Source organism: Myotis myotis, unplaced genomic scaffold (genome assembly GCF_014108235.1).
Source record: "Myotis myotis isolate mMyoMyo1 unplaced genomic scaffold, mMyoMyo1.p scaffold_m19_p_16, whole genome shotgun sequence".
Lineage (NCBI taxonomy): Eukaryota > Metazoa > Chordata > Mammalia > Chiroptera > Vespertilionidae > Myotis > Myotis myotis.
In genome coordinates, this window is record NW_023416320.1 from 51528550 (window position 1) to 51541169 (window position 12620).

At 48.2% G+C, this 12620-nt stretch overlaps 1 protein-coding gene across 1 annotated transcript in view; it reads left to right on the plus strand.

The window, feature by feature from the left end:
• CNBD1 (cyclic nucleotide binding domain containing 1) overlaps positions 1 to 12620 on the plus strand; it is a 209708-nt gene that overhangs the window by 24008 nt on the left and 173080 nt on the right. The window lies entirely within an intron of this gene.

Here is a 12620-nt window from a genome sequence, read left to right on the forward strand (position 1 = left end):
ACGTCACTGCTTTGAGGTGGATACGATAGAAAAGCTGGTGAGTAAAAGAGCAATGTATAAGTTAAGTCTACAATTCGTGTTTGTTCTTCTATGAAATGTGCTTTTTAGCTTGTCGCCTTCGTACACCAGTTATTCATTTTCTGTTGCTGTGTAACGAATTATCATCAACTCAGTGGCATTAAACAACATATGTTTATTGTCTCTCTGGGCAAGTTTGGCCAGTCCTCTGCTCATGTCACAGGCTTCAGTCAAGGTGCTCGCCTGGTGGTGTTCCTTTCTGGAACATGAGGTCGCCTTCCAAGCTCACCTGTGTTGTTGGCAGAGTTCAGTTTCATGTGGTTGTAGAACTGCGGTCTCTGCTCTCTTCCTGGATCTCAGTGGAGGGCTCCTAGAGGTGCCACCGATCTGCTGTGTGGCCCTCGCTCAGACCTTCCACAGCAAGAAGCTTCCATCTTCAAAGCTAGCCAGGAAGAGTCTCATTCTGCTAAACTGAAATCTTATGTGATCTAACCAAGGGCCTGTAGAGACCTGACCTTGGCCAGATTTTATTGGTTAGAAACAAATCATTGGTTTTTCTCCCATCCCCAAACTGTGGGAGAAGAGATTGGGGGCCTCTCAGTGTGTGCTGGCTGTATTGGTAATATTATACATCTCTCTGTGACCCGTGGACCCCATCGAGTGGGCTGAGTGCTTTATGTTCGCACGTAGTTCAGCTGAGACCTGGGCATTGGTGGAAAGTTGTCAGGTCTGTAGCCCTGTGTTTACCTGGGACTTGCTGAACCATGACTGGCTTGATGGGCGATTTCATGACGTGACAACACTTTTTAAAAGCAGCTACCTTACACTCTCTAAAAATCTCCACTTTGTCACTCTGCCTGTGATCTTCACACAAAAAAATCGATTTTGGGTAACAGTAACCTCTTTTTGAAGACATGTAACTCTGCCTGACAAGATGAAGAAACTATTGCTCATTGATTACTCAGTGTGATTTGCCTTCATTATGTTGATTAATTCTTACCTTCTACCTCAGTTGAGCAGCTCTGAGTCAACAGTGCTGGAGGGGAGGAAGGTTAACTGAGTTTGAAACGTTAAAATCATAGGAAAGGGCGCGTCTGGGAGATGTCACCTGAGAGGAAGGGCTGGAGGAACCAAAGGGCAAGGCGTAACTGGGACGTGTGTGCAGAGCAGACAGTGCGGGGGAGGAGATGAGGGAGACAAAAAAAAAAAAAAAAAAAAAAGAGGGAGGGAGAGTTGGGAGATTCCCGTTAAGTCATGTATTTGAAGGCATATGAGATTGAATGTAAGCTTATCAGGTATGTTATTTAGGATTTTAGATTGTGAGCAACGGAAAGGACTCTGAATAATTTGAAAAGTGGTAGGAAGTGCCCAGTGTGGCTCAGTTGGTTGGAGCAAAAGATTCCTGTGCAGCGAAGGGTTTGATCCCTGGTCAGGGCACATGCCTGGGTTTCAGGTTTGATCCTCGGGTGGGATAGGTATGGAAGACAACATTTCAATGTTTCTCTCTCACATTGATGACTCTCTCTCTCTGTCTCTCTCTGTCTCTGTCTCTAAAATCAATAAAAACATATCCTTGGGTGAGGAGAGGGAAAGTCTATGGACGAGCATTGGAGGCCCCAGTGGAAGGATTATAGATCTGGAGACGGGATGAACCAGAGCGACTCTGGAGGTCTCTCCAAGATCCAGCCCTGGAATGTGTTGGTTGGAGCTGCTCTGACTGGTTCCAGGGACAGGAGTCAGACTGTGCTCAGTCCCCGGATGAATGCTGAGGGGCATGATCGATGGTTTTGCTGAGTGTACCCGTTGGTAAAGGGATGACATTTCAGAAGAGAAAGTATTTCAGAAGGAGGGGGGATGACTCGTGGATAAACATTAAAAGCTATGAGCTAAAACATCGCTTGGAATTTTAATTTCTAAATAATTTTGACTGATTTATTTTTCACACCTAAACTCATGAAATCAGCATGCACTTTGGGAAGCTGTGGGCTTCCGGCAGCATTGCTGGTATGGGGCTGCAGTGTGAGCTCACCATCTTTCCCTCCTGGGCAGCTGACATTCCATGTAAGAGTGAGAGCATGAACACGCATATCTCGCGAGCGTTCAGTGCAGGAAGGAGCACTACTCCCAGTAAGGGAGCGAGTGCGATGCAACCACAGAGTCCTCTTGTGCGGCGACTCCAACAGGTCATCAAGGAGATGACAGCCAGCCCAGCAGGTCCCCTGTGAGGGGTGCATTCCAGGGAGGACACAGTGCAGCGGCCCAGAAGGGCACTTTGCAAACGAGTGGGCAAGGAGGTCGGTGTCGTGATGCTCGAGGGAGGGAGAGGCAGGTGCGTGGGCAGATGTCATGTGGGTCTTTAATGTTGGTGTGACCAGCCCTCAGGAGGGTCATGTGGGGAGTGGACTGTGGGTGTGGAGATTGGGGAGACCTGTCAGTGGCTGTCTGGAGTTGGTTGGGGTGCGACGGCTGTGTCCTGACTTCTGTTTTGGGGAGTTCGATCTGACATGCAGAGTGTGAATTTTTTTCTTTTTTTAAAGATGAGTAGGTTTCAATGGACAGCCTTGGAAACATCAGAGACTTTGCTGAACTTGACCACTAACAAGGAGAACGCTGGGCAAATCCACCTCCCGCGTGACTGTGTCTGTGTTTGATTGCGATGCCTGTAACCCCACCAGCGTCTAACATGCAGCTAAGGACTGCTTGGGTAAAAAGAATTGGTTTCTTGTTATAAGTGACTAATTGGTTTATTTTATAAATGACTAATTTCTGGAAAAAAGAAACACGCCTGTGCGTGTGTGGGGGCTGCCAAACGGGCCAGAGGAGAGAGAAGTGTGTAAACGAGCTGTGAAGAGCAGTTTAAGATCCTCTGGGAAAACTGGGCCTGTTGTTCTGTTCTCTTACTTCCTCCAATTACAGATGCTCCCTGGGAGGGAAGGCTTCTGAACACCACTAGGAGGAGGAGCTGAGAGCAAAGTGGTCAGCAGTGCCAGGGACTGTCCCCCGGGGCTTGGGAGCCTGGCTGGCAGACTCAGGCTGCTTAGAGGCCCTGTGGGCCGCACGCCCTGCCTCCCAGGGAGATGTGCTTTGAGCAGGGATGTGGTTTTGCCCCCGACCTTCTCTGGGCTCTCGGGGAGGGGCAGAAGCCTTTGTGCTCGGAATTGTGTTGCAAGTCCTTGGGAGGAAAGTGGACGGAATGAGAGGGGCCCTCTCCTGGGAAAGAAAGGCTTTACTTGAAGCCAAAGGGAACATAGGTTGATGAGTAAAGTGTGACCACTGAAAGCAATTTAGATTCTGACGGGAGCAGGGGTCACTTATGACATAAGGAAGGGAGCTACCTGGCCGGGTGGCTCAGGTGGTTGGAGCATCATCCCACACACCTAAAGGTTGTGGGTTCGAGCCCTGGTCGGGGCCTGTACGAGATGCAACCGACCAGATCGATGTTTCTCTCTCTCACCTTGCCTCTCTCTTTAAAATCAATGAAAACATGTCCTCGGGTGAGTATTGAGAAAGGAAAGAGCATAAGGGAAGAGAATTACGGGTTAAGGAGACAGTGAGGGAGGGACAGACGGGAAGCCGCCAGCAGTGGCTGAGGGACAGACAGGGAGGCGCTGCCTTGGTCTCCGCAGGGGGTGGGAGGCTCAGGCACCGCGATGCACACGGCCAAGCACTGACTGTGAGTCAGAAGGACCGGGTTTTGACTAAACTCCTCCCGTTCCTCACTGGGTGATCTGTGCGCCCTCCTACCTCTGATACACATCCACTAACCAGCACAACGGCACATTTATCACCCCCTACGGTCATTGCTGCCCTGAGCCGAGCCCGTGAGCAGTGCAGGCCCAGTGCGAGCTCGGTCCCCTCCGGGCCCTCCGGCCTGCCCCCTCCCCTCCCGGAGGCCCACACAGCACCGGGCCTTCATCTAAGTGACCGCGCTGTGCACTGGCTACAGCTGAGGTGGAAGGAGGCTCCTAGGAGCTCAGAAGAACAAAGCATCCCACTGTTTATCCTCCAGGAAAGAATATGTACATTTCCCTCGCAGCTTATGAATGAACTACAGCAGCCTGTTATTTATCACATATTTACATTGGTTTACAAAGTTGCCAGTGATCTCTTTATACTGGAGTTTCAGAAACTATTATTTGGTCACAGTCACAAATTAGTATTTTAAAAAATTATACCTTTATAACTTGTTCTATTGTTTGGAAACAAGCAAATAGCCTCTGTTATAATATTTCTTGTGAAAATGATTTTTTTTTTTTACTGTGTAGATATGTCTTAATCCATCTGAGTTGCTATAACAAAAATACCAGAGACCGGCCCTGGCTGGGTGGCTTGGCTGGTCAGAGCGTCGTCTCATACACCAATAGGGTGTGGGTTCGATTCCTGGTCAGGGCACACACCCAGGTTGTGGGTTTGATCTCCAGTCAGGGTACATACAGGAGGCAACTGATCAATGCTTCTCACATTAGTTTCTCTTTCTCCCTTCCTCTCTCTCTCAAATTAATTTTTTAAAAATATTGCAGATGGGGTGGCTTACGCAACATTCATTTCTCACAGTTCTGGAGGCTGGAAGTCTGAGATCAAGGTGGCTGCAGGTCCCACGTCTGCTGAGAGCCCTCTTCCTGGCTCCTCCATGTCCTCACACGGTCACAGGGAGGAGCTTTCTGGGGGTCTCTATAAGGGCTCCATCCTCATGACTCAAGCACCTTCTACAGGTCCCACTTCCTTACGCCATCGCATTGGGGTTTAGGATCTTAACAGACCGAAGGATTTGGGGGGAAACTGAGCCCGTAGAAAGGTCTACTTTATTTCAATATTGACGCAAATGTTAAAGGTGAGACTTCCTGTCTGGGGTGACTATTTTACTTTTCACTTCAAGTTAGAATCTTTCCCGCCCATAGAAATTTGCGTATTTGCTTTGCCCTATTTTCCTGTTCACTGTAGCTGGGCCTGACCTGGTGTTTATCTCATTATTTTCTTTTTTTCAAGTTCAGTCTCCAAGGAAATTTGTGGGAAAATGTATTGGAAGTCCTCAGCTGGCTGAGCTATACACGACACGGCACTGCGCCGGCTTGTGGTGCGACCTGCTGAGCGGACATTTACAGTGCGACATGGTCACAGCTAGTTTAGCTCACTCCACCATCTCATAGAAAAGGGAAGGAAAGGGGGGAAAAGTATGTGTTTTTTTCCCTGGTGATGGGGACTTTGAGGATCTGTTCTCTTAGCAGTTTTCGACCCCTTGAATGTACTCTATCTCTGCCCTGTTGCCTTGTCATTGGCACTATGCTTGTCATTTATAGCCCCTGGGATTGTCCAGTGTTTCCAACGTCCATTTCCCCTCGGCCAGTGACAGGCAGCTGGGCTCCAGAGAGCTGGAAGCAAAGCCAGTGTTAGGATTTTCCTTTCCCTTGGGAGCCGGGTCCAGTGCAGCACCAGGCTCACTGCAGCCCATCAGTCCATTGCGTGAGGTCTGCACGGTCGGGGGCCACCGGGGAGAATGGCAGGAAGCCAGGCGTGAGCCGTGAGCCAGGCATGCCAAGAGGTACCAAGAGAGTGCGAGAACACCAAGGGGGAACTATGTGTTTAGGGGTTAAACACCCCAAACCTTTGTGGCTGGCAGTGGCCACGCCCATTCGGGCCAATGACCTTTCCCGCAGGTGAGACTGGCAGGCAAGCACCTTTGTTAGTCCCCTGACTTCACCAGACACCGGTCTACCTTCCCTCTGTCTGGTCCCCTTCTTCCAAGGTTTTTCAGGGAACATGCCTATAATGTCTGGCCTTCCCTTTGCTCCTTTCCTATTATTAATAATTCGTTAATTACAATGGTATCAGGTTGTCCTTACAATTGAGACTATAATGTATAGTTGGAAATGTATCACTTTAAAGAATGGGGCAAATCAAACAAGTAGCAAAAATGATTCCTTTGGGGCTGGTGTGGTGAGCAGTGCCCTGGCTGAGCAGGGCTGCCCGTGGCTGGCTGGGCTTCGGCTCTGAGCGGTGAGCTCCGCAGCCAGCCTGGCCCTCTGTCTGGAGCGCAGCGATGAGGTGGGTGGGAGTGCTTATGCCACATCCTCCTCACACATGTCTCCTCCTCCTCAGGGGCATCCAGCTCCCTGCCCATCTCACTGCGGATTTATTTTCAGATTTTATACATTTTGAGAAAATATAACAAGTTCATCCAATTGGATACAACACCAAAGATACGATCCATGAAAGAAATAACAGATAAACTAGATTTCATTAAAATTAAAAACTTCTGCTATGAGAAAGACAATGGCAAGAGAAGGAGACAGGTCACAGCCTGGGAGGAAATACCTGCGAAAGGCTCCCTGATGAAGGACTTGTCCGGAACACAGAAAGGACCTTCTAATTCAGCAGCAAAAACAACCGGCCCTGGTCCGCGTGGCTCACGCACCAAAAGGTCACCAGTTGACTCCTGGTCAGGGCACGTGCCCTGGTTGTGGGCTCCATCCCCAATAGGGGGCGTGCGGGAGGCAGCTGATCGGAAATATCTTTCTCTCTCTCTCCCTTACTCTTTCTCTAAAATACTAAAACTAAGATAATAATAATAATAAAAAAGAAAACCTCTCGCAATCTGCGTTCATAATCGGTGGGACCTCAAGTGGCACCTTCTCCTTCAGTCCTGGTCGTCGGCCTGTCTTTTCTTTGACCTGGAGGTCTGTCAGTTTCAGAAGCAGAGCGCAGCTAGGGCTGAGATGTGATCATCAGGCCGCGGGTACCGTGGACAATCAGCAGCCACATCGCCCGCTTTCCTGGAATCAGTGTCGCTCCGTCGTTAGACAATAAGCAAGTGCGCACTGAGCAGGTAGCTCCACCTGTGGACACACCTGTGGCGGGGCTGGGGGTTCCGGCTCAGAAAAGCTCGCAGGAGCGAGGGCGCAGGGAGAGGCCTGGGGAGGTGTGGCAGTTAAGCGGGATCCAGGCGCAGAGCTGCCTGGCCTCCAGGTGTGAGCGCTTAGAGAGCAGAGGGCACTGAAGGGGGCGGGGGGGGGGGGGCGCGTGGGGGACAGCCAGGCTGGAGGATGAGGCAGGTGGTCATTTCTTTTTACACATGTTGAGCGGCTGATGGAGGTGCTGCCCAGAAGTCCGTCCTCAGGTCTCCCGTCCTCAAATGTCATTGAAATCTAATCTCCTTACGTTTGTTTCTAAGCTGCTTGCTTGATGTCTGGTCCTGGGTGGCCTCTCCCACCGACGCTGGTGCTGGGAGCGGTGGTGGGGAGCCGTGGGTGGCCCTCAGGAGGTAAACGGTCGCTCTCCCTAGCCACCCGGGGTGGCCTTGGTCTCAGGAGCGCGTCCTGCATCCGCCCCTGGGAGCTAGCTGGGGCGGGGGGGGGGGGGGTTGGGGGGGAGGGGAGTGGGGAGCGGGGTCTCCATGCGCATCTGAGCGCTCCGTGTTGGGGCCCCTGCACCCAGGCTCCGCCCAGTGAGGGAAGAAGAGCCTAGGCCCGGCGGGGTGCGCTTATGTCGGGGCCCAGGAAGCGCACTGGGAGCTGGAAGTGTTTGGCTTGACCCAATGACCCCTATTCATCGTGTTCTAATCAAAATGTGCCATTCAGGTGACAAAAATACAGCGTGGGGCAAAAGCAGGTGTCTAGTTGCTCATATGGGAAACGGCGCTGTTTTGTGGCAGAAAGAGTAGCAGCTGGAGAATTCAGGGCGGGATTCAGGCTTTGGGGGCTGGTTTTGTTTGCCCTTGTTCCTAAAGTGTAGCTTTTTGGGGGTTGCATTGGAAAACGTGGAATGTTTATCAGGGTCTTTTCCTTCTTGGCTACCCCTGATTTCTTACCTAGTCTCCCTGGCACCACGAGCCGGTGAAATTTGGTTGAGTTTTATTTGCTGTCTGGCTTGTCCTCTTGCCTGTGCAGCTGAGGAGTCATCAAATGTGCTGACGGGGAAACAGCAGGGACTGCTGAGCGTCCGCACGGCCCCTTCTCCGCATGTTGCTCCTGTCCCCTTCGGTTTTCGTAGATAGTCTCAAAACCCCACATCTGTTTGTTCCTTTGTTTTGTTAAATTTATCCAACTTTTATGCTATTTTTTTCTTGTTGGGCTGGTTATCTGAGAGGAGCTACTTTGCCATCAGAGGGACTTGTTTCTTGTTTGTGTCTTCATCCAACATCCTCGATAAATTAAAAAATGCTTCATTAAATGGGTGAATATTGTGTGCCAATTGAATAAGAGCAAAATAAGCATTTTTATTTAAGAAAAACATTTTGTTTAAAGGACATTTTTGCCCTAGCTAGTTTCGCTCAGTGGCTAGAGCATCAGCCTGTGGACGGAAGGGTCCTGGGTTTATTCTGGTCAAGGACGCTTGCCCGGGTTGCGGGCTCAATCAATTCCCTGTGTGGGGCATGCAGGAGGCAGCTGATCAATGATTCTCTCTCATCATTGATGTTTCTATATCTCTCTCTCTCTCTCCCTTCCTCTCTGAAATCAATAAAAAATATATTTTAAAAAGGCACCATTGTCTAAAAAATTTTTTAAAAGGACATTTCCCCCTTTCAGTTTTTAAGGTTATAATACTTGATATTGTCAGCTTTTTCCAGGACAATAAAGAATAAACATGAGACTCATACTGTTTCACAGATGGCTAATTGAAACTCTGGAGAAGATAAACAATATTAGAAGAGTAGCTCAAATAATTGACATTAAGAAAAAAATGTACATAATTTGTGCTTGAAAAAGGAGAACAGATTAATTGGAGTCTAAAAGCTAAGGCTGTGTGGGAACCTTGTTTTTGTATGTTTCCTACGAAGCTAAGGAAGTTCTCGTGCTGCGTACAAATAGGACTGCGCAGGGGACACGGTGGACACTCAGCTCTGCTGCAGGACAGCTCACTCGTCTGATTTGCACTAGAAAGTCCCTTAGGAGAACTGACGAATGCCTTCGTCAGCAGCGTGGACGGGTGGGACATTTGTTGTCCAACGTTATAGCAGAGGCCGCTGGAAAGGTTGCCGGTTTTGTTGGTTGTTGCTGTGGTTTTTGTGGGGGCAGGGTTGCACGCAATGTTGGTTCAGTAAGCTTTCCTACAGCCTAGAAATGCCTTTGTAGTGCGTGTGTTACTCTTCTTATCCACATTGTAGAAACACAAAAGTGTGGATGGATAATTAAATATGATTTGGGAGCAATATTTCTTACCTGCTTGAGCTACTTTGAATCACAGACATTCTAGTTTTTCAGCATTCCAATGCCTACCTTCTTTTAAAATCAAAAGTTAGAATTTAGATTCATTGATTAAACCATGATTCTCAACTGGGGATGCTTTTGCCTCCCAGGAGACATCTAGCACCATCGGGAGGTATTTTTGGCTGTCACAGCTGGGCTGAGGGTCCCATTGACATCTGGAGAGTGGAGGCCAAGAACATGTCTTCAATACCCTGAAGTTCATTTCCTTAAAGCAGTGTCTGGCCCACAGTGTAAGGAGTGTCAAGGTTGAGAACCTCTGATCTAAATATAAAGCTAATGTAAATGAAATGTTAGAGAAAATGATAGCAATGCCCTGTTGTTCAAATCAGTAAGCGTTATGAGTGCCTAACATTGACCTGATATGTACTTTTCCAAATATGAATAGATGTAGACCCCATGTTAGAGAAAAATTAACACATATATTCATTTTAATAAATGAAAATCAGTAATTTTTAATAAAGAATTTAATTATATTGAAAATGATAATAACAACAAAAATACATGCGTGTCAAAGGCTGCCCACATTTTGACTTACAGATTGATTATAAAAGGCATCTCATGAAATATTCAGCAATGATTTATAATCTAAATGATTGTGGAGATGTCTGAAACAGAAAGATTACGTCTCTGTCTTGGTGAGGAGAGGAATACGAAGTTGCACTAAATGGGCCAATGATGTGCATGAAATGAAATGTAGAAATCAGTAAGACCTACAGCACTGGGAGGACCAAATTCTTTTTAGAATGATGACTTCCTTGCAATTAATAAAGCTGTAGGAGCCATGAGCTCCTCCCTCACTCCCACTCACCCTTCCTAACTTCCTACCTACAGTACCTCTGCTTGCTAAACAGTGACTCTGAGGGTGGAAAAGTGATATTCCTTGTGCCGGGCCAGCTCAGCCAAGGGTCCGGTGAGCCTGAGGGGGGGCGGTGAAGGATGTAGAAAAGACAGACAAAGAGAATAAGCTGGGTCTAGGTGGATCTCCTGTGCCTGGCTGAGGCCCCAGAGAGAGACCCAGAGGCAAGCTGAGCCTTAATTTTATAGCCAGAGGTAAACAAGGTGGTGGTCACCATAGTTATAATGTTATTGTGAGTTTCACTTGTTTTGCCTGCACTTGCTGCCCCTCCCCCAGCCCATTAGCTACCTAGATAGGATCTAGGGAGCTCATAAGGTCAAACCTAATTATGCTAAGAGGGCTGTGCTGGGACTTGTTTGTGGCTTTGCCAACAGGTCAGTCCCAGGCTTAATCCTATAGCCGTTCCCTACAATTTCCAATCTTTAAAAATACATGGACATAAAAATATCTATTCTAAAATCTGCCTCATCCCTGGCCAGTGTGGCTCATTGTCCCATACACCAACAGGCGGTTCGCTTCCTGGTCGGGCCACGTCCTCAGGTTGCGGGTCTGATCCTCTGTCGGGGCCTGCTTGGGAGTTTCTTCCTCTCTCTCCTTTTCTTTCTGTTCCTCTCTAAAAAATCAATAAAATCTTCTTAAAAAGAAAAACCTAAATAAAAATAAAAGAAAACCTGCTTAATCTTCAGATTATAGATTTATATTTCAAAATTACATATAGGGCCTATGGGACTATTTTATGATTTGAGGTATTTGGGCCCCGAAGTTACTCCTGATTTAGAAACCATAGCAGGAAGCAGAAGAGCAATACTAGAACTTTATAGCAAGTTCATCGAAATGACCATTCTATGTATGAATGTGAAGAAACATTTAAAAAGAATTTTGTAATATCTACTCTAATTAAAGCACAGGCAAAATATTTGGTTTTAAATAGAAGGTGATTTAAGCAGAAGCCTTGTTTGTCCTGCAATTGTTTTTTGATAATGTATTCTTACCTCTCTTTCCCACAAGTATGAAACCTAAGTACGTTTAATTAAAAAATATTCTTTCAGATTTGTTTACATGAGGAGGGAAGCATAGTACGGTGTCAGGCAGGAGAAGCTAAACAGACAGACAAACAAGCAAACAGCAAAGGAATCTTGTTTAGGGAACTCTTCAGAGGGGAATTCCTTAAACACGAAATGCGGGGGAGGGCAAAAGTAGGTTTACAGTTGTTCATATGGAAAGTAATACAGTATTTAATAAATAATAATACAAAATAAACTCTGTTTTGCATACTCACAACTGTAAACCTACTTCTCCCCATTCTGTATAGAGTCAACCAAAGGTATTGAAATTTTTGTACAGTTATATAACTCTATTGGAAAGTGGGGGACATAAAACAGTGTAAGTAAGATAAAAACAGTCAAAAGTGGCTGCCCTGTGTGAGAGAGGCCAGGCAGAAGTGAGAGAGGGTCTCCCAATATTTTGTTAGAACTCTTTTAATACTGTTTGAAAAAAAGGTATCTCTCAAAAAAAAAAAAAAGGGATTAATTTTCTGAAATACGAACTCTGAACCTGCTAAAATATAAAATAACTAGAGGCCCCGTGCACAAAATTTGTGCATGGGGGTGTGTGTCCCTCAGCCCAGCTTGCACCCTCTCCAATCTGGGACCCCTCGAGGGATATCCAACTGCCCCTTTAGGCCCACTGGGATAGGGCCTAAATGGGCAGTCGGACATCTGTCTTACAATCCAGGACTGCTGACTCCCAACTGCTCACCTGCCTGCCTGCCTGATTGCCCCTAACAGCTTCTGCTGCCAGCCTGATCACCCCCTAACCACTCCCCTGCCAGCTGGATCGATGCCTAACTGTTCTCCTGCAGGCCTGGTCCCCCCCAACTACCCTCCCCTGCAGGCCTGGTCCTCCCCAACTGCCCTCCCCTGCAGGCCTGGTCCTCCCCAACTACCCTCCCCTGCAGGCCTGGTTGCCCCCAACTGCCCTCCTCTGCTGGCCTTGTCACCCCTAACCGCTCTCCCCTGCTGGCCTGATCGCCCACCACTGCCCTCTCCTGCCGGCCATCTTGTGGCGGCCATCATGTGTCCAAATAGGGGTGGCCATCTTGTGTGTTGGAGTGATGGTCAATTAGCATATAACCTCTTTATTATATAGGATTATACCCTCACATTGTTGCAAAGATGGCGGCGCTCACAGCCAATAAGGAGGGAATATACTAATTGACTGCCACACCCTCAAAGATGGTGGCACCCACAGCTACAAGATGACTGGCAGGGGAGGGCAGTTGTGGGCGATCAGGGCAGGAGGGGAGGGCAGTTCGGGGGAACCAGGCCTTCTGGGGAGGGCAGTTGGGGGTGATCGGGCCAGCAGTTAGGCATTGATCAGGCTGGCAGGGGGAATGGTTAGGGGTTGATCACGCAGGCAGGCAGGCGAGTGGTTGGGAGCCAGCAGTCTCACAGGGATTGGACCTAAACCGGCAGTCAGACATCCCCTGAGGGGTCCCAGATTGGAGAGGGTGCAGGCTGGGCTGAGGGACATCGCCCCACCCC